The following is a 13,761-nucleotide window of genomic DNA, read 5'->3' as shown; positions in this document are numbered from 1 at the left end:
TAATTTCCAAACAACCTATGAAGCCATTCAATAAAATTAATCGCATCTTTATAAACGAGAGAGGATGATAAAACATAACAAGAAATAAAAATTCAGGAGGTAAACTTAAGTTTTGACGTTTTAACCATCGCCATGATGAAATTCAAGTTTGAAACGGCGGCAACTTTTGAACGATGAACAAAAGGGACGTGATTTAACTGACGGTTTGAAAACAAAAAGCGCGCGCGTACCCATAGAAAACTAGAATGTAAAAGGCTTATATATCGCATACAGTTCGAAACGTGCGCGACAGAACTGGACCATGCGTTTCAAGTCTAATGGTGAAACGTGTATAAAGCACGTGTCGCGTTCGTGTATCGATTAATGTCGTCCGAAGAACCAGTCAACTAACTTCGATGACACATTAAATTCGACGGAAAATAACGGACATGTCTCGTTCGTGCTTCCTCTATTGAAGCTCACTGAAGTTACATTATCTTTCGACTAACCTCACTTTCGATTATCGTTCTGTTACTTAGAAACATTGCGCGGGAATTTTGAATGATTTTATCGACAAGAGTTGTAAATATTTGTGTTCTAGGCTTTTTTTTTTTTTAATTAAAACAGACTTTGTCAGATGTTGGTTATTAGTAACATAAATGGAATCAAAATGGAAGAAAACAACTAGATTGTGAAGAATTTGGTATTTTTTTTTCTTATGAACATGAATTCTCTCCCACAAATTCTATATTAGGTTAGTTTGGAGTGTATAATAATTTTTGTTTCGAGGTAAACAGTATCGATAAATATAACTTATTTTAAACCAAAAATGTTTCATAAAAGCAAGTTATCACTTGAATTAATACACTTTCTTATAATTGTGCAAGAGACAATTATCGAGTGGTTTATAATCTTATTACGTAAAACATGATCTAATATTTATACAATTAAAAAATACTTCGACTTTCATTATTTCACTTAACCAATAAATTCTTATTAATTAATAGAATTACAAATTTATAACAAAATTTTAAAACTGACTGGAAATAATTTCGATTTCATCTCGTCATGAAAATTACTGTCCGATTTTATGTAAATATCGCTGTTGGGTCATCGATGATACACGTGACGATGAACGTGTTGAAAACATCGAAACTCTGTATTACGTTAAACCGCATTGTTTGTGAATGTCTCTTCGCGGATGGGACGCAGAATTCTATTGAAATGTGGATATCTCTATCGCTTGAATACATTACAAATCCAGGGATGAGCTGATTCATTTGTCCATTAGTAATCGTGACTAAATCCAGATTCTCGTTAATTCATTATTATCCAACATATTGATCGATGGTGAATTACTTGTTTCATGTCTATAGTTCAATTAAAATTTCTTCAATATATATATATATATGACTAAATAAATAAGCATAAATATTTATGGAGTTCTTTTCCCGTATTAAGTAAAACTATTCGCTCGAGTTATGTAAATCAAGCAACAAATATATAAAAGTAGGATTATTTGTTCTATTCTTATATAATTATTATATTAATTACTCTACTTTTAGATAATTACATATTTTTACGACATGTCGATAATGTAGTTAATAGTTCTGTCACTCTGATGATAAGAATAAAAAAAAAGAAAGTCAAACGAAATATTACAAAACAATGTCATCGTATTTCAATTACGTATGAATAACATATCCGAAAATGTTAAACAAATTATAAGGAAGTTACAGTTTTATAATTATATCATCTTTTTACCATATTTTCCACAAGATTTCATTCCTCCATTTTATATAAAATATTTTTCTAATTCGTAGAAAATAATAACTAATCGTTTAAAGAAGCAACAAGTAATATTTCGAAATGACATTTGTATATGAATACGTAATTAGAATTCCGAGCGAAAACAGAGGCAAGATCAATCAATTGATTTAACGCAATGTTTTATCGATCGTAGAACAACAAAGTTGTAATTAACTCGTGGTTCTGATATTACAAGGATGGCGCTGATAAGGAATGATGCAAGATAAAACGAAACATTTCTCTCTCGTTTTCCTGTTACCGATGCGAAGATGGTAGTTAGCAGTAATGAATCAATTTTCGCTTAATCCGATCGAGTTAGTACATTCGATACTCGCTTCAAAAGGCTACTGTATAGGATCTTTTAATGTGTTTTTACGTAAAACATACTAAAAACGATAAATCAAATACGAATGACGTATGAGATCCTGTTAAAAATATTATAATAACTTTTTGAAATAGTAAATTATAACTTAATTTCAATGTTTTTTTTTAGGTAATAGCGAAGCTCTAAATTCGATTTAAAAAAATGTATAAAACGGTTATATGAAATTAGAACAATAGAACTATATAAAAAAAGAGACAGAGAGAAAAATTGAAATAAGATATATTTGGCTTTCTAATTATTATTTATGTATTATAGGTTAGTATTTCTTTTAATATTTTGTTCGTTTCAATTTTTAGGGATCGCGTTATAAAAATAAGAAAATTATATTTGTAAAAATAAAATGGAATTTTTCATCCTTTTCATATTAATTTATCTAACCTAAAACTAACAATAAGCTAACCTAATTTCGTCGTTTCGAAAAAGATCCAGATGGAACTAGGTATAACGTAATTAATTACGACGTTATTGCCATTACTATGGAGTAAACGCGTAATAAACGATCGATCGCTTTCCATTTTATCGTCGATAATTAATGTACATAATAATCGACTTTATCACTTGAGTTTCCCTCAAAGTGTATGCGGAGTACAGATACATCGAATTACGTGCCAATTAATGATGGTTAACAAAGGAAAACGCATAGACTTATTAAAGCTGCTATACTTCTTATTTCAAATGTAAAAAAATATCTACACAAATTTTTATTACTATTGATATTCTCAGGATTATCTATCTTAATCTCTGTAATATTACCATCGTCAGTATCTTGGAAAAATTTCTATCGATGAATTAGAATATATTTTTTTTAATCTTTAGATGATATCGTTGAGCAGTAGATAACCTAAACTATAATAGTTTGGAAGTTAAATTTTTTACAAAAAAAAACTTTATCATATTTACTTATTCATTCGTTTAATGAATAACAATACAAAATTGAATAAAAAATTGAATACTACCGAATATAAATTTTAATTTGTATTGATAAAATTAACAATGCTATTTATCGCATATTATAAGATAATAGAACAGATATTAAATTACATAACTTAACTCAATTTTTATACCAAAGTATCGCAGTCACTTATAATTTAACTGATATCACTTAAATACCGAATTAAAAGATATGTTACATAGTTTGACCGAATCCATTGAAAAGTAATCAAGTGAAAGTTTCAAGAACCAAGAAAATTTCGTCAATTAACATAATAGGCAAAAACGAAATTTCGTTTGAATTTTAAACGCCATTCGGTAAATGTTATCAGACGATAATTAACCAAGATCGATCGACGAAGAAATAAAATGAACTGTGTGTTTACGTATTTATGTAAATGAATCTGTGGGAGCAATTTACAATGTTCTCAGACTAAGGTAATTGCAGACTAGTTTAATAGTGTGTACTTCTTTCTTCTCTTTGTCAGCTTTTTCTGTTTTCAATGCTCTTCCATCTTCCATTTAAATTACGGTCCCTTGCTATAATCGGCAATTGCTAGGTACGTCAAGTGTAATCAACGATAATATTGCGCTACTGTAATGTCAGCAACAGACGAGTAGAAAAATCAAATTACCTTTGCACCAGTCGTGATTAGATAATGCATTATGTATTTCGAAGGGGCCTTCGAGATGCTTCTAGTGTCTCTACTTCACTTTATCGAAAAACATCGTACATATGTGTGGTGTAATACTAATAAATATTTAACTTTCATGCTTATGCAGATAAGTTCATTGATTATTCTAAATTCTTGAAAAATTCCAATTTTATTTTCAAATTTCAAATGTTTGATACGATTTGGTTGGATAAATCGATAATGTTCAACTTCAATAATCAAATTTCAGATTCGGTGAAATTACTAACTATTTCTACGCTTAAATTTTGAACTATTGCGATAGATTCGATTTGAGAAATCGGTCAATTTCATTAATCGAATTTGGAACAATCGATGTAGTTTCGATTCGATACGATACGATTTTCATCGGGTTTAACCGTCTATAACCTATTCGAATATTCGATTGCCAACGTTTATTCGATAAATCGAATTATACCCACTTCGATTAACTGGAAACCTGTGTTCGATTGTAGTAATAAAATTGTATCGTATAATAATAAAAATTATTTGGAAATTAAGAAAAATTGCATTTAACTTGATCAATTAATCGCTTGCATTCGATAGCTTTCTCTCGACTGATGAATTCCAATGGTCGGATACACCGAGTCCGGTAAAAACATAGGCTTTAATGTTGTTCTAATTCTAAACTCCATCAACTATATTTACCGAACCCCCTTTCATTCATTCCGAGCACGCGATCTCTCGCTATATGAATTAACACGCGTTTCACGGGCAAACGTTATTTTTGTCGTGCCTATCTTGTGCATCGCGAAATTATGTTGCACCGTCACCGATCGTAATTATATCACACTCGTGAATCCGTCGACTCTCGCGATCAAATCAAAGGCGATTCCAATACCGACTATTGCCGGTCAAACACGCGATTCGCCTTTACAAGGACGTTAAACGCTAACCACAATTAAGCATTCGACAACGACTAAGCACAATTACTTCCAATGCTTTTTATACATCTATTACTTTCTTTAAGTATAAGACGATTTTAAATACTCGTCTTACTATCTTCAATTCGTAAAAAGTAAAAAAAGCTTGCATACGTAAGCAATTTCAAGGTTAGCTTTAGGTTAAACTGGATTATCAAATATTAGATTCAAGATTCAAATGAGACATTGCATATTTACGCAAGTGCGTTCGTTGAAAAGCATAAGAAGAACACGGTACACAATACTGCAGAGGTTAGGTTCCGTTATTTCATATATCGGACAAAATAACTGAATTATTAAATGTTAGGTACACGTAGAAATGATATTAATTGAAAATCAGAAGGAAAATACAGTACGGAGTAACTCAGAGAACAGGTTTCTTTACTCGATATTACACTTAAATAACCAAATATTAGATACGAGCGAAATACGCCATGTTACTAATTGTAGATTTCACGTGAAAAATATAAAGTCCATTTTCGTTGATTTTGAGGTTATCTAACAGCCAAAATAGAATGTTACGTTATGGTATAATTGAAAACGGGGATAATCTATATAAATTTTTTCAAAGTAGGCGATGAATTTTTCAAAGCTGCAAAAGGAAAAGTAAAATATAAGTGCATAAGCGACATTACGATAATAAAAACGCGTATTTAATTCAGGACTTATATAGAGACACGGCTTCTTCAGTAACTAGACTTCAAATACGTAGTACATTTACCAGAGAAGTATAAAAGATATGTCTTGTCATATTCTTTCCCTATGATCTTCCATTATTAATATTAAATATATATGAAAATATATAATATTTTTAATATAAAATATATAATATACCAGTTCGTTATGGTACTGGAAATGTTGCGATATTATTTAGAGCGCGATAAAGTCCCTTAAAAAAGATGATTTAATTCCAACCGATGTACATTTATCATTATCTATTACAGTGTGATTACACGATAAGCGTCAAGTTACAATCGAGACGAATTCCGCCGCGAATTTTCCATTTATTTCAAAATAGAAGATAATGGAATGAATCGTTCATTCAGCAAGCCGATCGCACGTTTCTCGTATTGTGAAATTCCGCGAATGATTATTATTGGCTATCGGGGGTACGCGATGAAAAAAGAAAGCTCGAGCAAAAAGCAATAGACGGTCCACCCGCTCGATGCTTCTCTTTGCTAGTGACTAGTGACAATAAAGAGAACACTCGTGGAGAGGCTAGAGAGAGAAGAGGTTGCCGCTCGAGCTGTCGTCCGATCGAATTCGGTTTATTATACAAGAGCGTAGAACGCGAACCGAGGGTCAGCGACCACCGCGTATTTCTCTATACACGTCGCATTTTGCACTCGCGTCCAGAAGCTATCCCTATCGAATCGAGTAATGTCTCGCTATATTATGAACCACCGGCTTTTTATTCTTTGCTCCCAGCTGGAAATAACAATCTGTGTTCAACGGACTTTATAAATTGATGTGCGATTCGATTCCATCTAAAGATATTTAAATGTTACTTCTATGATTTTTATTCAATTACTAGGCTGCGGATTTTCACGCATTTATAGAAAATTTGGAGATTCGAAAATGCATAGAACCACGCAAAAGTATATCTGGTGTTTGTTATGATATTTAGTAGGTAAAATTTCCGTCAAAGTTGCGTTTTTTAAATTCGTAAAAATATGAATTGCGATATTTTTTTGGAATATTTCCGCTGATTCTCTTAATTTACATATCTAGTCGTAAATATTTGACGTTTATTAAATAGACGCTCAGTCGAAATTTGTTAGTTTCTTGTAATTACAATTTTTCTAAAAATTTTGCTTTATTCCATGTAATCTTGTGTGTTTTATTCTATACGTTTTGTGGTGTCTACTAAGTAGATATTGTGATGCAATATTTTATTTTCTCCTAATTATAGTTTCTTGGCGATTTTCTATTTGTTTCATGTAACATTGTGTATTGATTTATTGAATAAATTTTGTATTGTGTAACGAAAGAAATCTAAATTTGATGAAATTGCCTTTAACTTTAACGGACATTAACACAGCATTCATATTCTACATGCGACATATAGATGAAATTATTACACTAACAGTCAGCATAACCCATCTAGTAATCTTTAATAGTAATATTTAACAGCTTAAAAAAATGTCTAAAATTTTGCAACAACTTTAAAGCTAACAATTACTAAGTACCATTAGTAGTCATTAAATAGAAAATCAGCATTCCCAGATATTCGTGACTCTTAGTGATACTGTTTATCTTAATTCCTAACATAATATAATTACTAGAAAAATATTATTTTCCATGGGTGGTCATGCTATATCAAACTTCGATATATGGTATCAAACATTGATAACTAGAGAAGATTTAATACTTCATTGGTCCCGATATGCAAACCATACTAATACTGCTTTTAATTCTGTTACGAAACAGTAATATCATATAATAATATTCATAATTGTCTAACAACAACTTGATGCTAACACCAATGCAATATTTAAATGGCAACGTACTAGTTAGGTTAAGTTGCAGATGGGCTACTTTAATTTGCTATACTAATTTCGATAGGAGGGCTCATACGAGTTGCGATAACATATACTTTATCACATTGGAAGCGTAGCTCGACACGTGTACTTAGTACATAGTACGATATGTTGAACTTTGCCAAATCGTTTCCTTCGAATAGTTTGCAACCGGATAAACGTTATCTCGATATCGTGGAGAGTTTGATTCGCCCGTTGATACATCATGTGATTGTGTCGTCGTTCGCAAAAAACGTGTTAGCAGAAAAACAGAGACGAACCCTATATATAAGCGGGGCAATCAAAATTGCTTTCCTTTTTGTTAAATACTTATAACATTTAACGGTGAGTGTTTATGAAATAAACTTATAAATATTTATAATATGTATAATTTAAATTTTGACAATGATCGCATAAATTGCAGACTTCAAATGTTTAAGAACCTGCTAACTGATACTTTTCTGTAACTACATTACAGAATCGCGCAAGAAACATAAAAAAGACATTATACTATTTATACATCGTATACAGTAAATCACCCAACTTGTAGAAATTTCTATCATAGATAAAATTCGTTCAAAAATTTACCAATTATATGTTAATCCGTTTATACCACTAAGTAAAACCTTTCCTGTATGATATTGATTTTACGTTATTATGGCACAAAAATAATTAGAAATATGAAAATCTATTACAACTCTAAATTAAATATCTGAAAGCATTTTAACGAATTTTTATAGAATATTTTATAGGATTTAAACGTGCGAAATTCGCGCCGAACCTAAAACATCCTAGTGCCATTGCTAATGATAAATAACTGTAGCCAACTATCAACAAGAAAAGAACTGTTTCACAATTGAATACTGCGTTTGATAAACTCACCGACTCGAAGTGAGCTCGATCAGTCGAACATTTCGACGGCTCGTTCGCCAATCGATCGATCTTCTTGCGCACACTGAATCGATATCAAAACAAAGATGGCGAGAGATCGCGCACTCTTCACAGATGTTATTATCACAATGTAATTGGAGAATCTCCGTTCAGGCACTCGGTCATGCGAAGTTTCAAAAACCCTCACGTTTATTGTCTGTATCAAAATTCCATCTGTGTCTCAATAAAAATCTGGACTCGTAAAAGTGACTTCTTGATCGCTCTACGACCATAAAGAGAAAGAAAGAGGGAGGAGAAAGAGCGAAAGAGAGAGAGAGAGAGAGAGAGAGAGAAAGAAACGTATTATCCGAATGATATAATATTTGTCTTCAGATCCACTTCCGTTGTCGACAAATGTTAAACTAGAGATTCACGGAATAGCCTCCATTGGTCACAATACAGTTTACTTCGTTACAGGCACGTTTTTCAAACTTTTATTGAAAACTAGTCAGCATCTAATTTTCATTCGCACACGCAAACACACATGTAGGAAATATAGATATATATATATGTACATATGTATATATCTATAATATACGTATACACGTATATACGAAGCTATAAGTGAGAAAATACAATTATCGAGAGGTTAGTCTAGTCAAAGGTGCGAGGAGAAAAGCTCGTTCTCCAGAACGGACGTCAATGGTCCCGCGATCGATATCTCCCCACTAACACCCTCGCGAAAGGTACAACTTTAAGATCAAAACAAAACTTCTCGTCGAAGCCGATTACGTAGAAATAACACACGAGCTTTTTGGCACGTACATCAAAACTTGCACTCGTTTTTTTTTCCTGGTGATTCGATCAACCACGCGTCACTTGGTTCGCACGCTGGATTTCATCTGGGGTTCGTCAAACATCGACAAACAAGCCAATCAACGTATTCCATTCGATAACGACAACGTATATAATACGGCGACAACAAGAAACTTCCTTTATTGTTTCGCGATTGAACGTCTTCTTCGTCTTCTTGCACTTTTGTCGTTTCTTTGTCCCCTTCTGGTATGTATCACGATATATTCGTGATATATCGATACTTTCTCCTTCTGTGTTCTTTTTCTCACCTTTACGACTTTATTAAACGTGTAAAGATGAACGCCAAGCGAAAAAACGATTCTTCAGGATCCAGCTAACCAGGAAGCTAGGTTAGCTAGGTTAGAATTATCCTGGCTGACTAGAAGCGATGACTAGAAACGCGCGTCCGTTTCTTAAAATATATTTTTTTCACGTGCGGCGGAGCCGTCGATTCGCACTGTGCTCCACGTAGAAGATTCAAATTTAGAAGCGTCGTATCGGACGGTAAAAAAGCGGGCCGCGCGCGCCTCGACCAGTTCGCGGTCGAGCCTGAAATAAAGATTTGAGGAAGTCGCGTGGAGAGCACGGGAACGAAAGAAAGAGAGAGGAAGAGAAATAGAGAAAGAGGGTAAATGAGAGAGGAGGAGGGGGGCGCCTGGCCGTGTTGCACATACCAGTCGGTCCACCTCGCCTCTGAAGTTCGCCTCGGCACGCCGAACTAACGTCGACGAGGTTCAACCGTTGATTGGCTCTCGCCGAGATCGACGTCAGACGCCGACTCGCCAATTGCGCGCCGCCGTATGTGCCGCGCATGCGCACCGCTTTCAGCCTCGACAGTCGCGCTGGCATTTCAGCTTCGACCGCGCGTTGAACGACGTTATTACAGTTTCGTGTTATAATCTTCCACTGTCAATTAGTCCTTTTTTATGTCCATATATGGATGATCGAGTCTTTTAATTATTTTAACACGTTGATTGCCACGCAAATTTTATATATTATGCCCTGGAAGTAATAAATTGAAATATATTATATTATAGCATTTAATTTTTGCAAAATATATTGTATTTGCGCACTTTCTTCTGACGATGTTATCTAAATCATTCACATTGTTGAAAATTGTTTAGTCCATGAAATTTATCTTATTTGAACTGTTCGGAACAATTTAGTTCTAAATTTAGTTCTACACAATTTAGTAACGTGGGTCACCGGTGGTCACCGTGGTAGTCAACGTGTTATGGTCACATTTTGCGCTTAGAAAATTCAATTACATGATCTAAAGAGAAAAGGAAATTTTTTATTTGAAGTGATTAACCCAGCTGCGCTTTTTATATCATTTCTAACCTAGTCCTGTTTTTCTAACGCTAAGAAATGTTTTACTTTAATTTCCTTTTGATTTTCACTTTCAATTTTATGCTGCAGTTTTGCTTAAAATATTATAAGTCTCCTTGCTTGTTGAAGTAAGAATAAAATTGGCATATAAAAATTCGAGAATCACAGCAAGGTTAAAAATTAGATAAAGTATCGTAGATAATAAAAATAAAAGTAAATAATAGTAAGTAATAGAAAATATTTGAAATCTGCAAAATATGAGATACTTAAAAAAATGTTTAGATAACAAGTGAATATTATTAAAAAATGTCAACTTTTATAGATATTGTCAACATATTATATAAATAAAAATGAAGAAATTATTCTAACAAAAATATACCAGATGAGACTTTTGAAGCACCAACATATGACTATTCTTTTTATTTCAAATGTAAAGGATTTCAAAATAAAGCATAACATTCAGAATAATATACATTCTTTTAAGAATATAGGAAAGTAACCGAAATATTGCTGGTCATTCATAAACGTTTCGCCCATAAGTTGTAAGTCGGTTCATGTCGGAGTCAATGTAAATTATAACCACAAAAGTTCAGATAGCTATGCGTAAAAGTGGCATCTTTACACTTTATTAATATTTCGCCAGCCAGAAATAACGACGCGGTTAAAGAATTTAACCGACTACACTGTGTCACCTGTGGTACTCAAAGTGTACGTTGGAGGATGAAAATAACGAATGCATTATAAACGGTACCCCATTCGAACTACGATTATCGATCGATACATGTACATTATTATACATGTGTTCTATCGATCGTTCGAGTAATAAATCAAAGTCAAATATGTGCCGTTTCTAACATAACAACGTAAGATAAAATTCTACCGAGTAAACTGTCAGACGTAAATATATTCGATATTTGATTTTGATTATCTGCGATTAGAGTTCGAATTTGATTCGATTAATCAGATTTTCATACATAGCACAATCGATTTCTTAAATATCGAAAGATTTCGATGTCGATACAAAAGATTTTGATTACATAGTTGTATCATCGAATTTTGATTTATCCAAGTTCCGAGCTTAAGATCCTTAAGTCATTGAGTATGAGATTACATAGACATGATACCACGCATAATGGAAACGTCACTTTTACGTGTCAATAGCTTGACGCGAGTACAGTTCTCCTACCAGTATAATGTCACAGCTGAACTATCAATCCGTACATGTATATATATTAGTCTCATTTATCCCTGCCTAATCCGTTATATACACATACAATGCCAGATTTTTAATCCCATACGTTTTGTTTTATTATGTCTATCCAACATATGTTACATGCATAATATACAAACATTAAACATTCATTGAGTACATCAGTCTACAAAAACATGAACATTATTTATATTTATCCAAAAAAACTTCCACAAATGCCGTTATGCGGATCATTTCTTATTAATCAAAGTTTGTCAACCGTATTAGTTAATTTGAGGTTATGTTATGTTAAATTCTCGTCATTGCGGTTATGACAGTGAATCGTTCGATTGAAAAGGAATTAACTGATGAAAATCAGGGAGAGATCATGCTTTTATAGTGACAAATGGAATGCTAGGAGAAAATTGTTGACGCTACCAGGCAATATTCTAACTTGTATGGGATCGGTATTTGAAATTGACAAGACGATTGATCGAATATTGCGGCGAATACGTCGAATTACGGGGGCAGACAAATACAGAGGCCATATCACGGCGGATGCCATCGGTAAACTCGAAAATCCAACTCGATAAATATTAAACGAGCCGAGACGCTTGATGGCTGCTAGCGACTAGCTTCCATCAGTTATTCGCCAGCCATCCGACAGCCGTGCGAAATGAAATTGAATCGAGGAGCCACATTCGAGTCGCTTGAACACTTCGAACCTGATTACGTAATATTTCAAATCAATTTCGATAGACTGGGGTGATGTTTTTCCAAAATGGAAACTGAATTCAAGTAACACTTGTCTTTGGTTACTTTAAATATATTCGGCACTTTATCTATGTATTAGATGAAATATTATGATAACTGCATAATTCTACTAATTAAGTAATTTAGGAGTTTAATGTGAAAAATTTGTAACAAGATATAAGATTTTAATTGAAGAATAAAGATAGATAATTTCATACAGATTTGGATAAGACATATTCGAGATAAATTTGAATAACCTGCTTGAAAATACCATTAAAAAAACAGTGCAGTAATTATGGAAGTATAATGTTTGAACTTAACACGTTCTCAAAATCCGAAAATTATTTAACAAATCAAATGGAAAAATTAGTAGATTCTACCGTGAGATTTAAATGATGAATATTACTTCGATCGAGAGAATTACTTCTTCGAAAAGATGAAGTCACCCAAGAGGGCACACACGATCGTCACAGTGACCTGAATTTCGGGCAAGATGAGGGAAAAGGGAGAAAATCAATTGACTGAACATTTTATCAAATCCTAATTTTATCAAATTACGCTCTCTACGATGAAATATTCAAATTGAACACTATTGTAAATCACTAAAAGTGACTAACGAGTGTCACATTCCCACTATAAGAAAAAGACTTTTAAAATCAATTATGAACCTAATTATAACCTCCTAAGAACCACCTTTACCACAGTTTTCCAATTACATGAACTTTCGAAAGGAATTTTTAATTTCTAAGTTACAGGAACAACTAATTAAAAAGATTGTCAATTTTCTTCTAATAAAATCATTACAACATAACCTAATTTATCCTTACCAAATGACATTAGCCACCGATAAAGAACGCTCACAGTTCAAATTCCTCTTTCAAACTAATACAGTAATAGCAAATGGAAATAGAGATTCATCCTTACAAGAGAGAGAGAGAGAGAGAAAGAGAGAGAGAGAGAGAAAAAGAGAGATAAGAAGGAAAAACAAAGAGCATCTAGAATCTAGACTGGCAGAGTAAAAACGTCCTGTCGAATCATCTTCGTACGCGAAAAAAGCTCAGCAGCAAGAGCTGGCAATGCCTGTCGATATTTAACGAATTATCCCAGGTGCGGGTAAATATAAATCTACTCCAGGTCGGATCGTATGTATTATGCATGAGCTGCAATGTAGCTGTCCCCCTACAGAGGCCGGATAACCTAACCCGTCGAGAGAGCCGGCGAGTGTTCAATATATCCTAGCCTATCGATCTCGTCGACCGAGCGCGAAAAGACGCGAGAAACGGGATAGTGGATAAGTAATTAATATTCTCCGGATAGAGATAACGAGCGATACCGTAGAGAAGGCCAACACTGGCCAATTCCGATACACGCGTGCCTGCACTCGAGTTGTAGCCTAAAGAGGACCAACGGGTGGACTAGTGACACAATGAGAGATAGAAATACAATATGTTTAGGGAATTTTCTGGGAACTTTTGTTTGATATTATCTTGTCTCTCACGTAATTGGTTTTGTGGCCATTATTTATAAG

At 33.4% G+C, this 13,761-nt stretch overlaps 1 protein-coding gene across 9 annotated transcripts in view; it reads right to left on the bottom strand.

Moving 5' to 3' along the window:
• LOC117232766 (myocyte-specific enhancer factor 2) overlaps positions 1-13,761 on the bottom strand; it is a 70,867-nt gene that overhangs the window by 10,367 nt on the left and 46,739 nt on the right. The window contains exon 1 of one of the 9 annotated variants that reach the window (XM_033492385.1): positions 9,637-9,691. The exons of 5 other annotated variants lie outside the window; for them this stretch is intronic. The gene's annotated coding sequence lies outside the window, so the exon portion shown is untranslated. 3 more of the 9 variants (XM_033492383.1, XM_033492384.1, XM_033492382.1) reach the window with 3 other exon arrangements.

This window comes from Bombus vosnesenskii, unplaced genomic scaffold, assembly GCF_011952255.1.
Source record: "Bombus vosnesenskii isolate JDL3184/JDL3185 unplaced genomic scaffold, Bvos_JDL3184-5_v1.1 scf7180000013293, whole genome shotgun sequence".
Lineage (NCBI taxonomy): Eukaryota > Metazoa > Arthropoda > Insecta > Hymenoptera > Apidae > Bombus > Bombus vosnesenskii.
Note: the sequence above shows the minus strand (reverse complement) of the source record. Positions and strands in the feature narration are given on the sequence as shown.